Below are 25,324 nucleotides of genomic sequence, written 5' to 3' on the forward strand. Positions count from 1 at the left end.
GAAAGCAGGAGTCTTTTTTCTTTGTTTCATTTATAAACCCAGATATTTGGATCAAATTGTTTGATTTTAATCAGATTGGCCTTTGGAGAATTTTGACCTGATGGAGACAATGTAAAAGCAATTTATTGAAATGATGTGAGCGGTAGACGAAAAGCACGCTCGCCTTTCACTATCTACCAATTCACTATTGTGTATTGAAGAGGTCAGGCAGAAATGCCTGTACAAGTGCTGACAATGTATTGAGTGCATTAAATAAAACATGAAAGGCCTTTCTGAAAGAAAAAAGAGATGAAAAAAACACTAATGTCTGTTGAAGTAAGCAATAAGGCATTGAAAATGATTCATTTAAGAGAAAATATATTACCATTTGAAATGGACTCAGCTGTTGTCTGTTAATTAGTTGTCCTTGAGAGATAGCGGTTGCCTTCAAAAGCAACAATAGGCCCTTTCAGCATGTTTCTATGGCTTTGCGGTTTAGGCCTTCCCTTCCAGACTCTTCAAGGCAACCACAAGCCCACCCTTGGACTATTCCCCTTTTATTTGTCTCCATCATTTTATATCATTTAAAGTCACTGTTATCCTTATCTGGATATTTATATTCTATGACTTTTTTGCCACGATGTAATTTATTGAATCAGTGGTTTGAACACTAAGTCCACTGTGTGTCAGCTTTGGTTCTGCTACAAAAACTACAGCTTTGTCCATTCATGCGAGAAGATGTTGTCTTCTTATGGACAAAAATGTGCTGTTTGAGGTTCGAAACTTGTTTAGAGCCTCACTGTTGTCATGAAAGTAAAGTGCTGCCTTGTCAATAAAAAGCACAGCTGCATTTTACAGTAAATGTGATGATATTTCTGCCGCTGTCTTGCTACACAGTGAAGGAGGCCAACACAAATGTTTCCGCAGCAACCAAGGAATCCAACAGCAGCAACAAGTAGGTAAAAGACATTGGCACTTCGCTGCAACTTTGCAACCCCAAGAGCTCTCTTTTTTATTTTTTTTAAAAAAAATTATAAAAAACAAAAAAGATCTGATCAAGAAAATGATGCAACAGATTGTTTTTTCATGCAGAAAATACATTTTCCATGCACGTTTATTTCAAAACACACATTTTAGATGTTGGTTGCTCCTCGGAGCAGAAAACTCTCCATGTGATTCCAGAAAGCAGCAGATCTTCTGCCGTTTGCATCGGGGGCTAACTTTCTGCTGGCCGAGTGAGAGGACAGACTTGACGCAGCAGTCTGCCATGGATAAGAGGTTCCCCCTTTTCCTGAATCAGTAGTGCACAGAGCAGGTTAACAGTCCTGCGCCCAGGGAGATGAAAAAGCATAAATTAAAGTGTTCCCCAGAGGAGCAGGAGAGGGGGGGTGCGGGGTTACCGAGGCATTATCAGTGATGGGTGAGAAGCACACAGAGCTCAGTTTCATCACTGTGTTCTTTGTTAACACAAAGGGGGTCACCTCGCTATGAAAAGGAAAAATAATAACACAGGGGCCCCCACACAATGGCAAGCTGCTGACAAATTCTCCCTTTCTATTCCAAGCTCAGGTTTTTCCAACGATGGGCATCAAGGAGACGCTCTGACAAAAAGACTGCATGGATCCGACGTGTTCGCTGGTGGAGAATCCAGAAAGTGAAAACAAGCTCACAAACGCTCACTTGAGAAATGTTTTAATTATTTACAAAAGAATGTGGTTAATAAAGGAGGGAATTAAGGCAAACGCTCCAAGCGACTGCGGGAATTTGGCCAAAAGGAAAGGAGTTGCCTGACGAGCTCTGCCTCTCCAAGTCTCTCCCCAGCATTAAAAAGCCTGCAACTTCAAGCGGTTTTTTAATCAGCTAAAAAACATATGTGGCTTTGCAGCTCAGACAGCTTGCCCAGGCGCTGATAAATGCCTATCACTAATTTGCATACGGTAGAAGCTACCCTTTAATCAGAACCTCTAATCCCTGACGGTATTAATGATTTTTTTTTCCTCTTCATATAGTATCATGTTTGCTAATTCCAAAGTGATCAGCTTCTTGTATGCGTCTCTTTTTTTGTGCAGGCATAATGGTCGAGTTGAGAACTTCTGTTATCCTACTTTGGCACATAATTAGGACTACAAAGGGGGACAAATCGCACTGAATGGGACTCACAAAGACGAGTTCCCTTTCTCAACCCCTTCCTTTTTCCGCTGAGCTCTCGTTAACAGTTGTGTCACTTTGTATTTAGCTGCAGAAATGGGGAGAATTTGTTGCCAAATCTTGGGCGCACGACAGCGCTTAAGGCTTCTGCCCAGAACCCAGAGAAAAATATCAAAATTTACCATGTAATTAAAATGTCTATCACCCCTCGGCTGCTCCAGAAGTTGCATTTTGTCCTTAAAGTGGCACTGTGGGCTATGAAGCATTCCTCTGTATTTATTTGCTGAGCACCTTGCAGGGTGCACACGCCTGGCCTTATTTTCTGCTCCTCAGAAGCTCATGACGTGAAGAACAAAACGGAAAAAGCCAATCAAGGTTACAACCTGAGCTGCGGGTTTGGCTCATGGTGCCGTACATTGAGGAAGTGGTGGAAAAATGAAAGGCTGAAAGAAGCCCAATGTCAGCTAAGTACACATGACAGCTGATTTATACAATTCATTTGGGCCATTACTTTTCATTAAAGATCAAATGAAATGGGTACTTACTTACTAAGAGGCCTTTGGGGAGCTGAATTGCAGAGAAGAAAGAAGATTAAACTTTACATTCAGCCCCAAATTTAATTCAGAAGTAATCAATCGCATAATGGGCCAGCAACTGAAGCCGGGGTGATTGAAATGAAATTACCATATTTTTAATCTTAATTTTCCACACTGTTTATCTGACACTGTCAATATAAAATACAAACAGATAATGAAATAGCATTATATTGACACTACAATCATCTCTCGAGCAGCCCTGTGTGATTAAACCGCTGGAATGTTTGATTACATTTTGTTGGCTGACATTACAAATGACACGGATGCTTCGCCGAGACTTGCTGCCGGCTGGAAAATGAGCCTATCCATCAAAGACTCCTGGCAGCTTCTCCCATCCAGTCGATGGCGACTGCCAACGGCCCGGGCACCCTTCTGTCAGGCGGTTTAGCACTCTTGGAGAGGGAGGGGGGACGGTGGCGGTGGCTGGGCTTTTTAAGGCATGGAGGGAGGTTAAAGAGGGAGGGGGTTCAGTGATTCACGACTCCCTTGCTCTGCTAATGACACAAAAGCAAAGAAGCCACAGAGTGGGAGAGAAAAATGTCCCAGGCAACATATCGGCCCTGCAGGTGTCTCCTGGCGTTCTATAAAGGCACCATAAAGCCCTCACAATGCAAGGCCCCGAGTCTGCAAATCAAAGGCGCCTGCCGCCCTGGAAGAGGTCTGCACCGCAGTCAGCAGGCCGTCCACCGCCTCACCCAACGCCATCAGCTGCCTAATTACTTTTTAAGCGGCTCATCAGTTAGTGCTGGAATTCAGAGAGGACTTCGGCAGCAACAGGAACAATGTGGACGCTTCATCATCAAGCGGCCAATCAGGCTGTCGTCTGAACTTGAGAGTTTAACAACTTTGACTTAAAAGTGCACTGCTGCTCTTTGAATGCTGATTTGATCATGTCTTAAACTGCCTAAACCTTTCCTGTTTCTGCAGTTCTCTCAAACTCATGCAACAAACGGATGACTCCCTTTTTGTCTTTTAAACAAAAATTTCTGTTTTTTTTCTGATTTAATAACAAAAAACATTTTTATTGGAAATCAGTAATCTGCAAATCAAACTCGTACCTTCCTGTATTTTTCCATTTAATCGTTTGTTTGGAAGATTATACTTCGATCTCTCAAGGATGAAACAAATTCTTCTCTTTTGGCCTGAGCTCTTGTTTGATACGCCGTCTTTACTTCTCTTTGACAGGACCCACAATGATCAGAATTAACTACTATTACTTCCACTGTGCTAATATAACTCAAAATGTGATTTCCATGCATGTGGATGCCAACTCTTTCATTGCCAAAAAAAAAAAAGAACTGAGAAATAAGTCAAAAAGTCTAACCCCACTGGCAGATTTTTCTTCAAACAAGCAAAAAAATAAATAAATAATAGACGTTCTGGTGTTTGTCTCTTTTCTGTCCTCTCGGTCGCCACACCTTCACTGTCGCCAACTTTCATTCTCAGCCTGAGGATAACACTAAAAATCCTGAAATCTGTTGCTAAGCTATATTTGTATAGGAATTCAAGGAGTTGACTTTAATAGTTGCATACATGTTTATGTCTCCTGATGAGGAATGCTGAAATGTGAAAAAAGAACTAACTCGTTAGATCAGACCTGACAATAGAAGCTGTTGCTTCAGGTTGAAGAGCAAGAACAATTTCCCAGTGCTGGAAGCAGAGGATTGTAGTATTTGTGGAGTCAGTGGCATCTGCGGCCCTGAAGGTCACACTGATAAGACCGAGGATTTCTACCTCAGAATTGCATTGTGCCCTGACCTTCAGACCCCCTGAAGTCGATCAAACCAGCACAACAGCTACTTCACTGCGGGACAGACAGGTTCAGAGAGATGTGGAATAAGTGAGGATCAGTGCTTATGCTGGAACCTGGCGAGCCAGAACCTGGCAACCCGCTGAAATTACTCTGGTAGAACGTCTTCCGAATTGGACTCCTCATCCAAGAGAGCAGAGTATAGCTGGGGTTTGATGCCAAATTATCTCCCTATACTCCACGTTTGATCATAGCTCAGCCATTAAAGCTTTATTCAGCATGCAGATCTGTAAACCCTGTTGGAAAAGGTGTTATGAAGGCCAAAACACAAACACATAAAACAACCTGTAAATATAAAAGTTGAACATTTAAGCTGCAACAGGAGCAAAAAGTTCAAATAAGCATAGGAAAAGTTTTTAAAGGGCTGACTCTAAAAACAGCTGCAACCTGAGGGAGGGCGCCACATGTAAGTGCACGCTTACCTTTGTGGAGACTGAGTCTCTGTATGAAAAGCCTTGTCTGATGTCAAGATGTTTCGCTGTCAAAATGCACACTTGACTAAGCAATCTTTACGGTGTGATGTGCACTTGACCCTTGTTCGCTTGTTTCCAGGGTAAAATCTGAAAGGTGCTCGTCGTGGCGGATGTATTTAGCTGTAAATATGTTTGCAATGGTACACAGAAGTCAGGTTTCAACGTGCTCCAGTGTTACACAAAAGAGATCCATCTCTGGTAATAAAATACAGCTCAACAAAATATGTGAAGGATGTTTTGAATTCTTTTTGGTCAGGTCAATAACTGATGCAAAAAAAAAAAAAAACTAACAGGGAATAGAAAAGGAATGAAATTTTTAGGACTAAATCTGTAGCGTTAGGTCAAAAAGCTGTACTTGAAATTTGAAAATCACTCTTCGAAATGTATTCAGTGCTCAGCTTTAAAACAATTACTTTGTCTGTTTGATGGATTATTTATTTAAACTAAAGCTGAAGGCGGGTGATGGTCTGAGAAGTGACAGGATGGAGTTCAATGATAACTAGGTCTTTTATAATAATTTTGCTGTTGTTAGCAAAATCTAAAAAACGATTGTTTTGTAGGGCATACAGTAGTTTCTGCAGAGCAGCAGGAGTTCCTACACCCGATAAAAGCCTCATCCTTCCCTTAGGTCCGATGTTCTCACCTGGGCACATTCTTCCTGTATTTCATGCCATGGAGGAGTCCACAGAAACCTTGACCTTTTCTGCAGGCGCTTTTTCTGGGCGTTCATGAAAAAAGACGTGCAGGAGTACGTCGCTGCCTGCACCACCTGTGCCCGTTCTAAGTCGTCCAACTCTCACCCTTCTGGTTTCCTCCATACTTTACCCACTCCCAGTCGTCCATGGTCCCACATTGCCATGGATTTCGTCACTGGACTACCTCCCTCCCAAGGCAACACAGTCATATTCACAGTTATGGATAGATTCTCCAAGTTGGCTCATTTCATTCCTCTTCCTCAGCTGCCCACAGCCACGGAAACAGCCTACATCTTTGGGTTATCATCCCCAGTCCAACGGTCAGGCGGAGAGGACTAATCATGAGTTGGAACTTTAAACAGTATAATTTGTAATTGGATTTTGGGTCTTGGTAACAATTGTAAATGGCTTGCTCTCAAGGCCCAGTCACACCGGCTGCATTGACTTGTGTTTAAGCAGCCTCTTTCAGTGAAAAATCTATGCAGACATGCGCAGTCCAGAATTTTGGGCTTCCCCGTCCAGAACGCCGGTGATCGCACGTGGCTACGCACATTTTTATGTCTTGTCATGGGCTCTACGTACAAATTGGTTGGTCATTGATCGCTGAAAGTTCAATCGGTTAAACTTTTTCACACTGAATCGCAGCAATGCAGCACTGTGACCTATCGGTGACTTGGATTACATAGTGACGTGTAGGTCGAGTTCTTTTCAATCACCGTAAACACAGGAACTTAATAATTGTGGTTTGTGTCGGTCTGGATTAATATGACACCAAGACAGACATTCAGGAACAGATCTGTGAAAACAAAAAGCCTGGAGCTGCCCCGGTTTGACTTTGTGCACCAAGCCTCTACTAACTGTACGTGGCGGAACAGCAAAAAACACAAAAGAAGAAGAATCTCCTCTCTGCCGCCTCCAGCGTGTCTGGCGGGTGGTCAGGTACATACACCACCAGCTGAATGCATGTTCATAAAACCGCGTAGAGCGCATTCTTGAATGCACCACACACGGCCGGTGTGAATGCACCTACAAACAAAAGCAGTTGGAAAAAAATACACGAGGAGCTGCTGAAGCTGAGGTCCAAAGGTTATGTTTTCTTCTTTACACAGTAATGAATCGACACCCTTTGTAACTTTTGAATGTGCTGCTGCATTTTTTTTTTTGCTGAAAAAAACTAAAAGCTATCCAGACAGGTTGCAGTTCCTATCAATGATAGAATGTATCTCCAATAAAAGGTCTTTCTACAACAATGGAGATTGAAAAAACTGTAATAATGATGGGAATCTGAATGTGCAGAAAAATAATTTTTGTCATTTGATAAATGTGAACCTTGACTAGAAAAGAGTCTTTCATGCAAAGATAAATGACTGACTTTAGATTATTAAAGTGGAGACATTTTCATGGTGAAAGAAAGACAAAAAAAAAAAAAAGATAAAGCTTTGCATCAGATGAAAAAAAGATTTCTCTAAGTTACTTTGCTTGAATCACTTTTTCTCTTCCCAGATGTGTTCTAGGAACATTAGAGTGACAACCGAGGCAACAGCAGTTAAGAAAAGTTTGCTAAAACATTTGGTCCTTGGATTGAAGTGGGAAACTCTGGAGTGACTTAAAGTGTAATGATCTTTCTGTTAACAAAAAGCCCAAATTTTGAGCTTTCATCAAATTATGACAAAGCAGTTTACTTTTTTCAAAGATTTTTTGTCCTTTAAGCTTTTATTACCTCTGCAACATTAGATTTTTCTTAAAATAATGTTCTTTGCTAATGATCTGAAGTGCTTTTGAAAGAAAAAAGCCAAAACAATTTGAGTTGATCCAGCATAATGTCTTTTTTTTTATCTTCAGGTATACATGTTTCAAGTACTTTCTATTTTCCAGTAGCTGTTAAGTTAGTTAAATCTCTGAAGCTCTTTGAACTGCCCCTGTGTATCAACAGAGCCTCACAAATAAAGCTGCCTTACCTTGCCTTAAATGAGCCCAGCAATGGTGGTTCAAGTACAATGAGTGATGAAAATTCTCTAGGAAAACTACAGCAAGGTCATCAATCTTGGTCAAAAAAGATGTCAGTGGAAGTTAGGAGACGTATCAGCAGAGGACAAAATGTTGTGACACCTCGGTAAAGGCTTTCAGCATGCTGAAACGATTAGGAAATAACATATTTTTAATTTGTTGTAGAATTTATGAAAGTTCAAAGCAAGAGGCCAGCAATCAGGTTAGAAAGCCTCAATGAAGTTTCAGTGTGTAAAAAATTGAACAAAGATCAGTTTTACCAAAGATGCTGCACCTCATGCTGAGACATCATCCCCAGCACACCCACAGTGCTCCTATCTGGCCTCCTCATCGAGTGTCATGTCATGTGCTACACTATTTTGTAGATGTTTGCTGTATGCCACGGTTGTATGGAAGATGTATGTTCCCTTTGAGATATGAATGACCCCCAAACTGGTCCAGTATTTTTGTGCACATCACTCTGTTGGACAGAACGGTTTTGGTCAATAGCAGTTAGGAAAACATGGCAGAATCTCAGAATACATCAAGGATGTGAGAAACATTCATGATGTGTCTCATCAGTTCCACGTCATTCCAGGAAGTTGGATGTTTTCCGACGACCTCAAACGATGAAACTTTATGCCTTACTTACAACTGCCCCTACGCATGGATACGGGCTTTGTGCAAGCCAAAAATGGGCAATCTGTATGAAGCATGTAGGTTGTCCATAAGAAATATCACTACCACCCAGTAAATTTGCAGAGGGAAAATGTTCATGCACATTTTTTCTACGGGTATGCTGCAGGCGACAGGTCGTAGAAAATACATAAACAACTAATGGGATGCCATTAGTGAGTGCACCTCACTAATGACTGGAGTGCTGTCATGATCTGCTTCGGTTGAGCAGACCCAGACGCTGGAATCTGGAAAGAGTGCAGGAGTGTTAGATGGAGAATAAGATGATTTACTGTTCTGGACGAGGCCCAGTGATGTGGCGTGGAGTTGTGGTCGTGGCGTGGAGAGGCACTGGGGCTTGAGGTAAGTCGTGATGAGGCTTGGAGTTGTGGCATGGCCGGGAGTTGATGCGTGGCTTGGAGTTGTGGCGAGGCTTGGAGTTGTGGCGTGGCTGGAGGCTTTGGAGAACTGATGGTGATCAGGGTGCTCGTGATGAGATAGGACCCAGGTAGACACTTGTGGAAGTTTGTCCTGAAGATGAGGTGGAGAATTGTGATTAGCATGGAGCATGAACATAGAGAGCAAGTGACAAAACTTGAGACCGGGTAATGCACCATAAAGGGCGATGAATGCTGGAGATGGATCTGCTTAAGAAGGCTGGCAGGTCATAAGATGAGTGTGTAACAGACCACCCTCCACTCTGTGAGGGGAATGTCACAACGCCGTCCTACGGCAGGGGCATTGAATATCCTGTCAATCTGCACATTAGTATTAACAACAAAAATCACAAATAGCCGCTTGTTTGTGCAGCCGTTTGTGTATTCTACGGGTGTATTAACTTTTTATCAATTAAGCATCACATTCATCCTCAATGTACAAAAACCCGATTTCCCGAAGTCCATAAAACAAAACCAAAGTGTAATCCCGAATCCCGCAGTCTGATGATAAAAGAAAAGAAAAATGTTCGACAGTCTCACGCGTTTGGTGGGAGGCCGCTCCGCCTCACTCGCTGGAACGCACTTCCACCTTTTAAAGAACCAGCCGCTGATCCTCGTACAGGAACGATCCGAGCCTTTTGGGGAAACAATACTCCGCCAGGAATTGTAATTACTGGGGTAATCCACAATATAGCCAGAAAGGTAATCCACCGTGCGAGACTCGCTGTCAGGTTCTGGGCCAGGGCGGTTGTTGGGTTTTGTTTTGACACTTCCGGTTTGTTTTTTCTCTGCTCGTTTGTTCTGTCTTTACCTTATTGGTCTCACCTGATGCTGAATCACCTGGAGGGTATTTAGCCTGCACTGATCCTGTCCCTGTCACGGGATCGTTTTGGATTGTCGTTACGATCGTTAGTAATAATATTAAAACCTACGATTTGACTACGAGTCCCTGCGTCTGCGCCTGTGTCCTCACCTGAGAGTTCCTGACACTCGCTTGCTCCTCCGCACTCCTGGTCTGCCATCAGCTGTCCTCTTTCGCGCACCCGCGTCACTTAAAAAAAAGGTGGGTCACCCTGTCACCTGGCTGTCATTTGTCAGCTGGTCCCGTTCATCCAATGGGATGACGACAGACAAAACATGACCACAAATGTCAACTTGAATAACAACCTGTTAAATAAATTCACATGTTTTCAAGCTTGCTGTCATGGATAGAAACAGTTATTTTTGGTGGTAACCATTACAAGTGTCCCCAGCTGGGTCCAATCAGGAAGGCAGAGCAGAGAGGGGACAGTACCCCCCTCAACAACCGCCGCCGGGCAGTCAAGGACACCGGTCCGGATGAGCCCGGAAGAAGTCCTCGATGAGGGACAGATCCAGGATGACAAAACAGGAGATCCATGATCGTTCCTCAGGACCGTAACCCTCCCAGTCCACAAGGAACTGGAGACCTCGACCACGGCGGCGAACATCCAACATCCGGCTAACCTTAGAGGCCGGGGCACTGTCGATGATACGGGCGGGAGGAGGGGAAGCGGACAGTGGGCAAAGCGGGCTCTCCTGGACAGGCTTGATCTGGGAAATGTGGAAGGAAGGGTGAACCTTGAGAGCAGCCGGCAACCGGAGGTGGACACAGGATGGGTTGATGATCTTCTCGATGGTTTACGGTCCGATAAAGCGGGGAGCGAGTTTTTTCGAGAGGTGGACTATATAGGGATGTTCTGGGACGATAGCCAAACCTTTTGACCAGGCTGGTGAGTGGGGCCCACCACCCTGTGACGATTGGCAATATGGCAGTTACTCTCCTTGGTGCACAGAATAGCAGCTCTGGTCTGACGCTAGATGCGCAGGCACCGTTGGAGATGGTGTTGGACCAAGGGGACTGCCAGATCGAGTTCCTGGGACGGAAACAGAGGTGGTGAGTACCCAAGGGAGGCCTCAAACGGAGACACCCCTGTGGCAGAAGATGGAAGAGTATTGTGGGCATACTCAATCCACACCAGCTGATTGGACCAGTCCGTAGTGTTTTGAGCTGCCAGGCAATGGAGGGCCGCCTCCAACTCCTGGTTAGGCCTCTCCACCTGACCGTTGGACTGGGGATGATAACCTGAAGTGAGACCTAGTGTTTCTCCCAAGGCAGACCAAAAAGCCTTCCAAACCTGGGAGATGAATTGTGGACCGCGGTCAGACACAATATCTGCAGGTATGCCATGGTGACGGAACACGTGATGAACCAAGATGTCGGCCGTTTTCGTGGCTGTGGGTAGCTGAGGAAGGGGAATGAAATGAGGAGACTTGGAGAAATGATCAATGACTGTGAATATGACTGTGTTGCCTTGGGAGGGAGGTAATCCAGTGACGAAATCCACGGCAATGTGGGACCATGGACGACTAGCAGTGTGTAGAGGATGGAGGAAACCAGAAGGGGGAGAGTTGGACGACTTAGAATGGGCACAGGTGGTGCAGGCAGCGATGTATTCCCGCACATCTCTTTTTATGGATGGCCAGAAAAATGGCCTGCGGAGGAGGTTAAGGGTTCTGTGGACTCGGCAATGGCATTCAATATAGGACATGTGCCCCCAGGTGAGGACGTGGAACCTAAGGGAGGTCGGCACAAAAAGAGTTCCGTTGGGACAAGGTACATGGTCAGGTTCCTCACCTTGAGCACGAAGGACCCTTGTTTCTATGTCCCAGGTGAGATTTCCCACAATGCAGGTGGGTGGTATGATGGTGGTAGCAGAAGGGGTTTCAGAGGGGTTATATTTGCGAGAGAGAGCGTCTGGTTTGATGTTGCGACTGCCAGGTCCGTAGGTGATAGTGAAATTGAACCGGTCGTGCGTAGGTAAGCCAAGTTCTTATGATCTGTCCAGACAATGAATGGTTGAACTGCTCCCTCCAGCCAATGGCGTCTCCTCCAGGGCAAGCTTGATAGCCAGCAGCCATCGATTACCCACGTCGTATTTCGTTCTTCGGAAGAGAGTTTTTGGCAAAAAAATGCACAGGGTTTGAGCTTGCCAGAAGACTCCTCTCTTTGAGAGAGGACCGCCCTGACACCGGAACCGGAGGCGTCTACTTCCACGATGAACTGTCTTGTAGGATCCAGTTGAATTAGTATAGGGGCTGTGACAAAGTGTTTCTTAAGGGTCTCAAAAGCAGCATGAGCTTTGGGGTTCCATTTGAAAGTTTTGATGGTCGAAGTGAGTTGGGTCAAGGGTGAAGCGATACTGCTGTTATTTCTGATAAAACGACAGTAAAAGTTTGCGAATCCCAAAAACTGTGGCAGTTTTTTTATGAGTGTCCGGTGGTTCCCATTGGGAGACAGCCTCAGTCTTGGCCGGTTTAGGTCGAATGCGATCCGCCTCAAAAATGTATCCCAGGAAGGGGATTGTGGAGACATGAAATTCGCACTTTTCAGCCTTGACGTAGAGTTGGTTTTCCAACAGCCTTTCCAGGACAAGGCGGCCGTGGGTCTCATGTTGAGTGGGATTTTGAGAATATTTTCATAATTTCGTCCAAGTAAACAAATACAAAACGGTTGAGGAAATCCCTGAGAACGTCATTAACGAGCCTTTAGAAGACAGCGGGAGCGTTGGTCAGACCAAAAGGCATCACTAGATATTCGTAATGACCTAACGGAGTACTGAAGACTGTTTTCCATTTGTCACCTTCCTTCATACGGACGAGGTGATAGGCGTTGTGAAGGTCTAGTTTGGAATAAATATGGGCTTCTTGGACAGAATCAAAAACGGAGCTAATGAGTGGGAGAGAGTATTTGTCTTTAACTGCTTTCTGATTCAATTCACAGTAGTCAATACAAGGTCGTAAGGACTTGTCTTTCTTCTCAACAAAAAAGAAACCAGCACCAACCGGTGAAGAGGACGGGCGGATGTGTCCCGAGGAATGTGCCTCCTGTATGTAACTCTCCATAGCTGCTTTCTCAGGAGCGGATAAATTAAATAGTCTACCCTTGGGGATAGTTGCGCCATTGAGTAGTTCTATGGAACAATCATAAGGTCTATGGGGAGGTAACGCGCCAGCTTTAACCTTATTGAAAACAAATTTCAGATCATGGTCACAGCAGGGAACCTTAGAAGGGTCAACATCATCCGAAGCGTTGGAAACAGAAGGAGTGACTTACGGAATAGCTGACTGAAGGCAATTAGCCATACAAAAGGTGCTACAATCGGTTATGCGTTGGTGAGTCCAGTCAAATTGCGGATTATGTAACCTGAGCCAGGAAAATCCCAAAACAACAGGAGTCTGAGGGGATTGCATGACGACCGGACGTGATAAGAAGTATGGGTTTAGTGCGATGTGTTATAGGAGAGAGGTGTTGACCCCCTAAACCTGCAGCCTCGATGGGAGTGTCCAGAGGTTCGGTGGGCAGAGAGAGTTGCGTGACGAGATGATGATCAATTAAGCTTTGTTCTGCACTGGAATCGATCAGGGCTTGAAAATCAAAAACCTTTGACTGGCGGCAAATCTTGACAGGAATAAATAAAATGTTTTTCTTTGTGGAACACACAGAATCACCCTGCCGCGGCCTGTCTTCTAATGGGGGGCTCTGGTGTTTAAATGTAATGGCCTATGTCAAACTAGGTGACCTTGGTTGCCGCAGAAAAAACAGGAACCCTCCTCTCTGCGTTTTTGACGCCCTTCAGCAGTTAACTTAGAGTGTCCGATCTGCATGGGTTCTTCTATAATTTTGCAGGAGACTTCGAAAACAGATGGAGGAGGTGAATTTGAGGTGGAGTGAAGGGTGGTGTTGGAAGATAGCTTAAGGGCTTGATGGTTTCGTTCACCTTGACGTTCCCGGAGGCGAATATCGGAGTGAAGGGCAGCGGAGACAAGATCTTCAAATGTGGGGGCTTCAGGTTGAAAGCAAAGGCGGTCTTCAATAGTGTAATTTAGAGAGTGGTAAAAAATCCCTCTTAAAGCTTGGTCGGGCCAACCTGCTTCAACTGCTAATATCCGAAAGTCGATTACATGATCACTGACTGATCGATTGCGTTGCTTGAGGCTCAGCAATCGTCGGGTTGGCTTCTTCCTGCTTGCGAGGCAGGTGTCAAATGGGATTGGCCGCTAGGAACGCTTGGGCCCATTGCAGGGCTCTGTTTCTGAGAGAATTAATGATTAGTGTGATTTTACTGTGAACAGTGTGATAATACCTGGGTGCTTGCTGAAATATTAATTGACATTGTAGTAGAAAACCTCCACAGACTTCAACGTCTCCAAAGAAGGGTTCAGGCTGGAGGCGGAAGTTTTGTGCGGAAGCCATTTGGGTTAACGCGTCGCCTTGACATCCCGGAATGATTCCTTGCTGGGTGACTGTGAGGCGAAGACCTTCCGGGTCAGCTGGGTCAGGAGTTTGGCAAGTTTGTTCTGTCACGACCAGCAAGGTGAGACAGATCCAGGCCCTGGAACCCAGAAGGAAAACACAGCTGAGTAAGATGGTAAGTATTTGAGTTTAATTTTGGCATGGCTTGGATTAGTGGCGTCGCTGGAGATTTTGTCGTGGCAAGGACTCTTGGCGTGACTGGAGGTCTTGGCGTAACTAGGATTCAAGGCGTGGCTGGAGGTCTTGGCGTAGCTTAGATTTCCCAGGATTTTCAGTGAGGTTAATGCTACTCTTGGAGATGTCTGACTCAGGTGAACACTCGTGGGTTTGAAGTCCTGTAGTGCGAGGCGAAAAACAAAGTTAGCGAGGAGCAAAAACATATGAGCAAAGCATAAGCTCTTGTGACCAGACTAAGCACCATCAGGGGCAATCAACTGGCGATGAATGCTGGAACTGGATCTCCTTATGTAGGGCTGGTGGTTGATGAGGTGAGTGGTCACAGCTAGTTCGAGTCAGGGAGCAGAGCAGAGGGGGGAGGGGTAGGAGAGACTGCCAGAGGCACCATGACAAGAGGTGAATTCCTGATTAACTCCTCTGCTCTGCAGAAACTATGTCCTACAGAATAAAACAGGTTTTTTATTTTTGCTTTTTGTACTTTGAGTCTCAGGAGGATTCAGCTTATTTGCTTTAACCTTCTTGCTTTTTAAAAAAATGTTTGGTAAACACAGAGGGCTGCACAGTGGTGTAATGGTTAGTGCTCACACCTCAGAGGTAGAAGGCCCTGATTTGAATCCTGGCTGGGACCTTTTCTGTATAGAGTTTCGTGAATGTGTGGGTGTTTTCTATGTTCTCCTCCCACAGTCCCAAAAAATGCTTCACAGGTTCATTTGCAGGGCTCCAGACTAACTTTTTTCACTAGGAGCACAGTGGCCCCTAACTGAAAATTTTAGGGGCACAACCAGAAAATTTAGGGGCGCATACCGTAAATCAACATGCTAACCAAATCTACTAATTTCCACTGTATTACTAATAAATACTTTAATAATAGATGCAGAAATTACAATGCGCTGTTTCAAATTCAGTGTCACATTTTATTCTGCACTTTTGAAGATGCAACAAGAAGGTAAACTAACAGCAGCATCGCTGTCATGACAGTACAAATAGTAAAGAAAACGGATGGAAATTTATCTTGGTCACACCAAATAGGTGCAGCCAAGATGCACAATAAGTGTGTTTGAGATCACCCAGGTGAACTCAATGCTGCGCAGATCACATGGTGTGTGACATATATTTTTGTTTTTGCTCCAACATTAACTGTCAATCATCACAAAAATATCGCAAGAAAGGGGTGGGAGCAAGGGGCAAACCTACCCGGACACAGCTGAAAATTTAGTACTGAACTGACTGAAAGCTGCCCTACAGACTACAAAACAATGCATTATGGGACATGTGTCCTGATGGTTTTTGTAGTGGAGTGATTAATTAAAATAATTTAAAATACCAATTCATTAAAAAAGGCTACATGCATTACAAAACATTAAAATAATTGTAAAATAAATATATAATAACACAGATCACACTAAGGGGGAGAGGAATATTAAAACTAAATTGAATGTTAAGGACAACTCCAACTGTTGTCCTTCAGTCTTGCTGCAGATTCACCTTCATCTCACCCCCCCCCCCCCCCCCCCCCGCCTGGTCTCCCCAATGATCCAGGCGAGGTGCTGGTTCATGTCAAGCACGTCTATCGTTGCATTTTCCCCACGTATTTTCAGTGTGTCTAAAACTAATGCTGTTTTTGCTCGAGCGTGTTTAATGTTCAAGCCCCGTTAGCTGTCACGCATGTACGTGAGGGACATTTATTCTCCTCAGCTGACCCGACTCCCGCGGGAGCGGTGTGCTGCAGTAACCCGTTGATGCGCCGCCGTAACCAAAACCTAAACCTTCCTACGGGTCTGTGTGACCCAGAGAAAAGTTCAGCACGGACTGCATGTATTTAGAAAATTACAAGCGAATAGATACGTTCTAAAAAAGAAAGTAAAGAACCCTCAAGAGTCATATACCAGACTGTGATTGGTTGGCCATCTCCGTGCACGACGATGAAAAAGTGCCATTCATACAAACTGGTGGGCTGCAGTATTAAGGCGGGGACCGCAAAATATCATCTTGGAGACCGCAAATAGCCCGCGGGCCGCGAGTTTGAGACCCCTGCTGTAGTTCTGGCACTGGTCCACTAGCCGCAGGTCGGAAGAATGAATCAATAGTTCACTTACTCATAGCTCAGACGCACATATCAGGTTGTGATATTTGTCTCAGTTTCCTTCCCACAGATGTTTACGCGCGCGCGATTATCTCTAGGCCCCGCCCCCTCCACGCATTTTAGCCACTTACAGTGGCTTTCCCTTTCTTCTCACACGCAGTGGCCGCCTCACAGACAGGTATCACTCAATGAAACGCGAGTGTGTGCTCGCGTTTCATGAGTATGTGCGCGAGTGTGTGTGTCTGCCTGCGTGCGTGTGCGCTCGCGTCTCATTGATTATTTCATTGATCATTGACGTGCCCCTTCTACGTTTGATGTATAAAAAATACGGAGGGTGGGGGAGGCAAATTTACTGGTCGCACATGTGCGACTGGATGTAAAATTCAGTCGCACACTCTCAAATTTTGGTCGCAAAATGCGACCAATTTGTCGCAGTCTGGAGCCCTGATTTGTGATTCTAAATTGTCCCTAGTTTTGAATATTTGTGTTAAGTGCGTGTGATTGTGTGACCCTGCAACAGACTGACAACCTCTCAAGGGTGTACCCCGCCTTTGCCCAACAGAAGCTCGGAGTGGCTTCAGCAACCTCGTGACCCCGAAAGGAATTCAAGGAGGTTCAGGAAATGGGTAGATGATAAATCCCAAAACAAAATAAAAAGAAACGTGTTTGCCTTATATTAAATCTTCAATCAGTGAAAACAAAGGCTGAAATATTGGTTATTGGTGTCAGAGAATACCTATTTAAAAACGCTAGATATTGGCAAAAATGGAAAATAGTGTGCATCCTTAGTAATAATTAAATCCTAACGACTATCTCTGAGCTCCATCTCAAAATGCAAAATACTTCCCATCATGCCTTTCAGGAAACTTTCTAAGGATCTTCAGTGCATTTATCCCTAACAGAGAGAGAGAGCTTGAAAAAAGAAAGTTCAGAGGAATATACAGAATCCGTTTTTGACAAGGATGTCACTGAACAAATCACTGTAGTTTGCCACAGCTGAAAGCTGCAGATAGTTATTTAAGTTCAATCCTCAAACAAGAAAACATCTACTTGTTTCAAATCCTCGGGTAAAGAAACAGAAAAGCCTAAGCTTTTTGGTTTCTTTGGTCTGTGGCCTCTCTTGTTTACATAGGTCAGAGCACTTCACCAAAACTGACGGCATCTTCACAGTTTTCCTTGTATCAGTGGAATAACTTATTTCTATACCTCCAGCCAAATTATACATTTCCTGCCACCATTTTTTTCCTACAGTCACTCAATGATTAGAGGTGAAGCTCACAGAGACACAGAATAACTTCTCAAAATCTTTGCATACTGTCATCATTCCCCAATGATGATGTACAACTCGGGATATGCAGCTGCTGCTGAGAAGTAAACACTCAATTTGAAATATCAGCTAACACAGAATACTGCATGCAGTTTATTCAGAGTATGAGACAATTAACACAGTCATGAGCCAAACCTGTGCTTATATTAAACGGAACGAAAATGTTACCATTAAGGTTAGCATGGTTTTTCACTGCTAGCATGGATCTCTGCAAAAGCTAGAAAAAGACACAGTTGAACTCCAGTTATTCTGTCAGAAATGATATGGAAATGGGAAAAATTTGAAAACACACATACTGAAAAACTGACTGAAAAACAAATATTTGTCCATACCCATGACGGGTTAGCTGAGGGACTAGAGTCGCTAAGGAGTTATGCCACCTGTTGGAGGACAATGAGGCATTGACATGAAGTGAGCCAGACATGCCCAGTTCTCCCTCATTGCCTCATTCTGTGGAGGCATACCCCCCCTCCATCAAAATGCAGCAACTCTTTCCAATTGAGTTATTGTTGCTGCCATTGCCATTGGCTTTCAAAAAGACATGAGGTTATCAAAGAGCAAAGGAGAAATTGTCTTGGCTCTGCTGTAGCTGTGATTGCGCTATCAGAGCCGTCAGGGAGGGTCTGCATAGAAGGAGGGAAATGGGGAGAGCAAGGTGGCGGCTGGTGTTGCCCCCCTGATAAATCATCTCGTGTTGGCAGTCGCTGCTTAGTGCAGCCAGGCAGCAACAGAGTTCCACAGTTCAGGGTCGCTTGGCAAGCCCCCTGTCAGACAGGGACGTCTGCACCCGACCGCGGACCTCGCTGCTCCCCAAACTGATCCTCCACTGCTGCCCCCGTCAAGGTTCTTTTGTTCATCCCGGATCCCACTCTGCCCTCAACACACAACATTATTTACCACTGTGCCAAATTATTTGTTCTGTTTTTTTGTCAACTTTTTCTACACGTTTCCTAACTAAGTTGATTAAAAAATAAATAATAGGAAAAAAAAGGTTGCTGATTTTGGGTTCAGCATTTTAGAGAATGTCTGGTGTTTATACATCTGGAAACTTTGTAAATAATGAAAAGAGGAAAAAAAAACTTTCATTGTTTTTTTCAATTGGAGTCACAATATTCTTTTTCTCTTTGTAACACAGACATTTTGACCTTTAAAAACTTTAAAGATTTTTTTTTTATAAGAATATAATTTTTTTTGGATCAAACATATCGTGATTAAAAAATTGTTTGTTGGAACTGCCCAATAAATATCCCTGTCATCTCTGAAGAAAATTGTGCAACCTTTAACTTTTCAAATAAAATTTCTCTCCTTCCTTTTCAATTGGAAGCTGGAGTTTACAACCCCTATAAAAACCTTGATTTGTTGTGCCCTCACATGCTTGTTTGATAAGACACGATGATTACTTCTGGTGAGCTGACAGGCCTCCACCTTCCTCCTGCTTGTCTTCTTCAGTCAGTTCCATTCTTGTGCTCTTGAGAAAACCTGACTTTAATTGCTCAGACCTTTAAAATAAAATAAAACTATAGAATCGGAGTAGCTCACGGGATGAAATGAATTTACACAATGATGTGTCCTGCACTCCAGGAGTAGTGGGTTAATGCAAATGAGAGACAACTGCAAATTACTGGGTTGCTATTAAAGCTTATTTTTTACTAACTCGAGGCACAACTTGGACTACATGCTACCTGCTCATGTTGCTCATTTCTCATCAGATATCTTCTTCTTCAGATCCACCTTTCTAAATTGAAATCTTTCTCTGAAGCTGCATGGATTCACACTGGACCAAACATTTTCTAATATGGTGGTCACAAATATGGAGCTGTCCAACATCTGTCCAACATTTCACATGCTACGGATACAAATATCTTAACAAACCAAATAATCAAAGATATACAGTTTGTTTGTCTAACATTTACATGGTGAAGGTGGGTGGAGGAAACCCATATATGCCCACTTGAAAAAGAAGACAACACCTGTTCACTGCCACTCAAACGCACCTTTCCAACAGACTTGGCTCCACAGCTTCTTCTGAACCGAGCTCTTTCATTTAATGAAGTCTTTGCGCTGGCTTCTGGCTCTCAGCCCTGGTACTTAGACACAGGCCCGGGGCCAGATGGTGGGCCAGGTCCGGCTACTCACGGATCAGTAGCCCCTGTAGGACAGGGGCTACTGTGTCATAGTTGTTTTGCACTCTGTAGTGATGTAACCACAAACTGACAACAATTGTCATTAGAAGTTGACTTAAAAAGGGAGCACAGAATACACAAGCAGTAATGAAACAACGGAAACTATTAAGCACGAGTGCAGCCATACGAATCACTGGACATAGCTCCGCAGCGGAGCTCTTTTGCTTGTCATGGCGGCATTCAGGCATTTTTCTGCACATCCCATCCTTTGTTTTAAGTCAAGTTTGGTGTTGTGTTTCATTGTTTTTGACCACACTTAAAGTAGACTCCATCAGGAGCTGCTGCACATCCACCTGCTCAGCCCAAAGGTGATGGGAAAGACTGCAAACAGCTTAATGTAAAGGAACAAAAAACTTGACATTGGGGCTAAGGGATTGTGGGTAAAATGGATTTTCTGTATGTTATGTCTTGTCTGGTTGTATCACCTGGAAAAAAGGGATGCATCATATCTGTTTTGTAAGCAGTGTCTGGTTTTAGGAAAAGTAACATTGAGGTTTTATTTCACTGAAAGTATCAGAACTCATTTCATTTATTTGTTTTTTGAAGTGGATACAGATCAGGGAGAATGGCTGATAAAGCAGTTATTGATTTAGGCATGCCTGCAGTGAGATCCATAATCCACAAATGTGAAAAACTCAAAAAACACGGGAATAGATCCAAAGGAGATTCCGGCTGACTAAAATGACCCCAACAACCCTAATGCGAGAGCCCACAGAAGAACTATAGTGAGAGTTTACCAATCAAAACGAAGCTGGACAAAAATTGAGCCATCGGAGAGTTTAAAGAGAAAGAAACCATTGAACAAAAAGAAAATAAAGTTTTAAATCCAGTTTCATAAAAACAGCTGGACTATCTCCACAACTTTCATGTGTGAGAACTTATATGGAGAACAGGTTTTGTCCTGAACCAGCTAATGTGGACTAACCCGATCATTTTAGGATTTGCCAGCACAGTCTCAGTTCACAACTGCTTCCACAGCTGCTTTCCCCCAATGAATGCAGTTATTATTTAAAAATAAAGGATAGAGTAGTTGAGTTCTCTGTGTAATTTTTATAGCCACAAATCCATTTACAGTCAGGACCATAAATATTTGGACAGAGACTTCTGTCTTTCCAATTTTTGTTTCTGTACATTACCACAGTGAATTTTAAATAAAAACAACTCAGATGCCATTGAAGTGCAGACTTTGAGCTTTCATTCCATGGGTTGAATAAAAAGATTGCATAAAAATGTGAAAAACTAAAGCATTTTTTAAACACAATCCCTTCATTTCATGGGCTCATAAGTTATTGGACAATTGACTTCCATGCTATTGCTTGGGCAGGTGTGGGCAATTCCCTTATGTCATTATGAGTGCAGCAGATAAAAGGCCTGGAGTTGATTAGAGGACTCGTGCTTGCATTTAGAAGATTTTGCTGTGAACAGACAACATGCGGTCAAAGGAGCTCTCCATGCAGGTGAAAGGAGCCATCATTAGGCTGAGAAAACAGAAAAAACATGCCAGAAAATGCTACTGTATTAGGAGTGGCAAAATCAACAGTGTGGTACATCCAGAGAAAGAAAGAAAGCACTGGTGAACTGAGCAACACAAAAAGACCTGGACGTCCACGGAAGACAACAGTGGTGAAGAGGAACCCGTTCACAACAGCCAACCAAGTGAACAACCCTGTCCAGGAGGTAGGCGTATCGATATCCAAGTCTACCATAAAAAGAAGACTGCATGAAAGTAGATCCAGAGGGTACACTGCAAGATGCAAGCCACTCATAAGCCTCAAGAATAGGAAGGCTAGATTGGACTTTGCTAAAAGCATCTAAAAAAGTCCTGGAAAAACATTCTTTGGACAGATGAAACCAAAATCAGCCTCTACCAGAATGATGGCAAGAGAAAAGTATGAAGAGGGCGTGGAGAAGCTCCTGATCCAAAGCACACTACATCATCAGTAAAACACTGTGGAGGCAGTGTGATGGTCTGGGCGTGCATGGCTGCTAGTGGCACTGGGACACTAGTGTTTATTGATGACGTGAAACAGGACAGAAGCAGCCGTTCAGAGACAGACTGTCTGCACAGATCCAGGTGAATGCAGCCAAACTGATTGGGCGGCGTTTCATAATACAGATGGGCAACGACCCAAAACATACAGCCAAAGCAACTCAGGAGTTTATTAAAGCAAAGAAGTGGAATATTCTTGAATGGCCAAGTCAGTCACCTGGTCTTAACCCAATTGAGCAGCATTTCACTTGTTGAAGACTAAACTTCAGACAGAAAGGCCCACAAACAAACAGCAACTGAAAGCCGCTGCAGTAAAGGCCTGGCAGAGCATTCAGAAGAAGAAAACCAGCATCTGGTGATGTCCATGAGTTCAAGACTTCAGGCTGTCATTGCCAACAAAGGCTTTTCAACCAAATATTAGTAATGGCCATTTTGTTCTCAGTTATTTCATTTGTCCAATTACTTACCAGCCCATGAAATGAAGGGATTGTGTTTAAAAAATGCTTTGGTTTTTCAAATTCTTATGCAACCTTTTTGTTCAACCCATGGAATAAAAGCTTAAAGTCTGCACTTGAATGGCATCTGAGTTGTTTTATTTAAAATTCACTGTGGTAATGTACAGAAACTAAATTGGAAAAACTGTGTCTCTGTGCAAATATTTATGGTCTTGACTGTAAATCATATCTGATACATGCATTTCTGAGACCTCTTTTACACAAGCGTGATCCAAACTTTCCTTAAAGTCCGTTGTATGAAACAGTTTTCATGCTTTTTTTTAACCCTGTAGTTCAATGCGGAAAGCAGAATTAGTAGATAATGAATTCTTTATAATACAGCTTAATTAAAAAAAATAATAATTGAATTTTCTGTCAATTCTTTGGGCTTTGCAGGGTCAAAATGTATGACGTTACTATGTAAAACAGATCATTTTTATCCAACAATTTTCTAAAAAACCCAACCTGATATATATCCAAAGGATGGTTTGGATTCAGCTTTTACCGCAAAACTCTGCTTTGAATTTAGCCTTCATGATGCCTAACATCATAAAACAGTGAACGCGCAAATGGGATAAGATTCATTTCTGTAAAGTGAACCAGAATTTAAATTCTGTCAACAAGTGATCCTGATCATTGCTAAATGATCCAGATGGGTCAGACGTCCCTCAGGCCCCAGCTGAGACATGTGCCTCCTCTTCCGCCTGAGCCTTGAAGCCTGCTAGGGGACGCGTGGGGCCTTTTGTTTGCACGGCATGGGAGGCCGCAGACGCCCCTCCCAAGAGACACAGTGGAGGTTAATGATCTCACAGCCTCTGCTAAAATAAATAAATCACTTCCAGCCGGGACTGCGCATAAATCTTTCGTCAAATGGCGATTTGCTGTAGCAAGCAACACCAGTTGCTAATGACTGTTTTTTTCCCTCCCTCGCCTGATTGCCTAAGGGGATGGGCTGTGACACAGATGAGTTCCTTTCCTCACTCTCTACTCTCACCTTTCTCCCCCCTCCCTCCACACACACACACACACGTACACGCACACTCTTTGTGGCCATTGTAATTCTCAGCGTGTTTTGTCAGGGGACATTAGCTGGCTGACAGGCGTCTGGTTTGGATGGGGGGCGCATTTGTAGTGACAGTGGTTGTTGTTTCATGTCTCAGCTGAGCTGATAGTCAGAGACGTGCGTGGGGGTGCGGCTGTCATGCACAACATCACACATAGCGTAACACAAGGCCTCGCTCAATCTACGCCTGCATCAGCGTATGCTTCCCTGAAGTTTGCACACTTACAGACACAGATTTTAGGAAAAAAAACACACACATTTAAAAAAATTAACTACGCCTGGAGTTAATTCTGTTTTCACTATATGTAAACAAGCTCTAAAGCAGGAAATAAATCTATTCCATGTTTTAGTAAAAATAATATTTTACAAGGTTTTATTTGTGACTTCTATTTTCCAGACTTATTATTTCTAGAGCAAAAGTCAGGTCATGTAGCAAAATAAAATGTGTGCAACATTCAAATTAAAATCTCAAATATTAATGTTACATTTCTTTTTATATTTTACGTTTATCCTTATCGATGTGATTCATCAGTGCTTTAATTTAAAAAAATTTCAAAAACAAATATGTAAATTCCCTATTTCTTTTTTGGAGGAGGGTTAAGGTTGGGGTCCACCCATCACTCTTAGAAAGATATCATCGCTCAGAGCCAGAAGAACCAAACTGAGAAGCATTTATTCTAGAGGAAATCAGCGCCAAAGTCCACTGCATTCTGCTTGGAAAAGTAGTTTTGCCACACATTATTCCATTGACTGTCTGTGAACAATTTGCTTTGGACCTAAACTTTTACAATTCTACCTGATAAAAGCAAAAGTTCATCACTAAATTGAACAGTTTGTGTTAAAATCCCTTGACTCCTTTTGATGCAAATATGCATCAAACCACTTCTGCTTCAAACTACTTTAATTAAGCAACTACACAAAAACAAAAACAAAAGTTAATTGTTTTTTCAAAGGCCTCAAAGTGGGTTAATATGAAGGGGTTAATATTTTTATAGCTTTAAGTGGTTGAACAGTTTAATTTTCACATGTGCCGCTGAACAGGCCTCACAGGGTTCTGTTTTTCATAGCGAGTCTTGAACCTGTAGATCTCTGTGTGTGTTTGCGAGTGTAAAAAATTCCCTTATCCATTGAGTTTCAGGGTTTTCTCAAACGTTTTCCTCCCATATTGTAAGATAGTTCAAACAATAGGGATAACCAAGATGGAAAGTGACTTTGTTTTTTGTTTTTTTGTGCTGCAGCAGCTAGAGTCATCAATAGATATGGATCAATAATCAGTTAAAGCCATTATGAACAAATAGCCACCCTCAGCTAATGATGTCCTTCAGAACAAGTGGGTAGTCTCACTGTTTAAAAAGAGCTGAAAAGACTTTTAATGAGATATTGTAGCTCATGTGAAACTGGGATGGATTCATTTCCTTTCAGAAATTGGATCTGGTACGGTGGCCCTGAAGTGCAAATCACACCAACAAATCACTCACCACAAAAACATAGGACAATGACATTTAAAAAAGCAAAACAACCTTTTCCGTTTTCTGTAGAAAAGAAAAAAAAACATTGCTAAATACAAAAATAATTTAATTTAATTAAAAGTTGATATTCAATAAGAAACTGGAAAAGGTTGGTACAATGGCACATAGCTGATTGGATGAAGATGCTCGTCAATTATTATTTATAAGGCCATAGTACAGTAGATGAGTTCTGAACTAATCATTAAACTTTAATAAGTATGTAGACGTTGAAGGGGCTTTTTGTTTTTCTTGAAAACTCAGACGTCAAAAATGAGATGTCATCATCTAGTCAGTGATATCCCATAGTAACAACCTTTCCAGTTCCTTTTTGAGTAATATTTTTTAACAAATCTCTCCCCCCCCAC

General features: G+C 43.1%; 1 long non-coding RNA gene across 1 annotated transcript; it reads left to right on the forward strand.

Moving 5' to 3' along the window:
- Positions 1-205: 205 nt before the first annotated feature.
- LOC144991841 (uncharacterized) lies at positions 206-4,044 on the forward strand. The gene is made up of 3 exons (XR_013655482.1): positions 206-934; positions 1,162-1,257; positions 1,549-4,044. It is a non-coding gene; the product is annotated as an uncharacterized LOC144991841 (long non-coding RNA).
- The last annotated feature ends 21,280 nt before the right edge of the window (positions 4,045-25,324 follow it).

Source organism: Oryzias latipes, chromosome 4, assembly GCF_053564925.1.
Source record: "Oryzias latipes strain Hd-rR chromosome 4, Olatipes_Hd-rR_3.1".
Lineage (NCBI taxonomy): Eukaryota > Metazoa > Chordata > Actinopteri > Beloniformes > Adrianichthyidae > Oryzias > Oryzias latipes.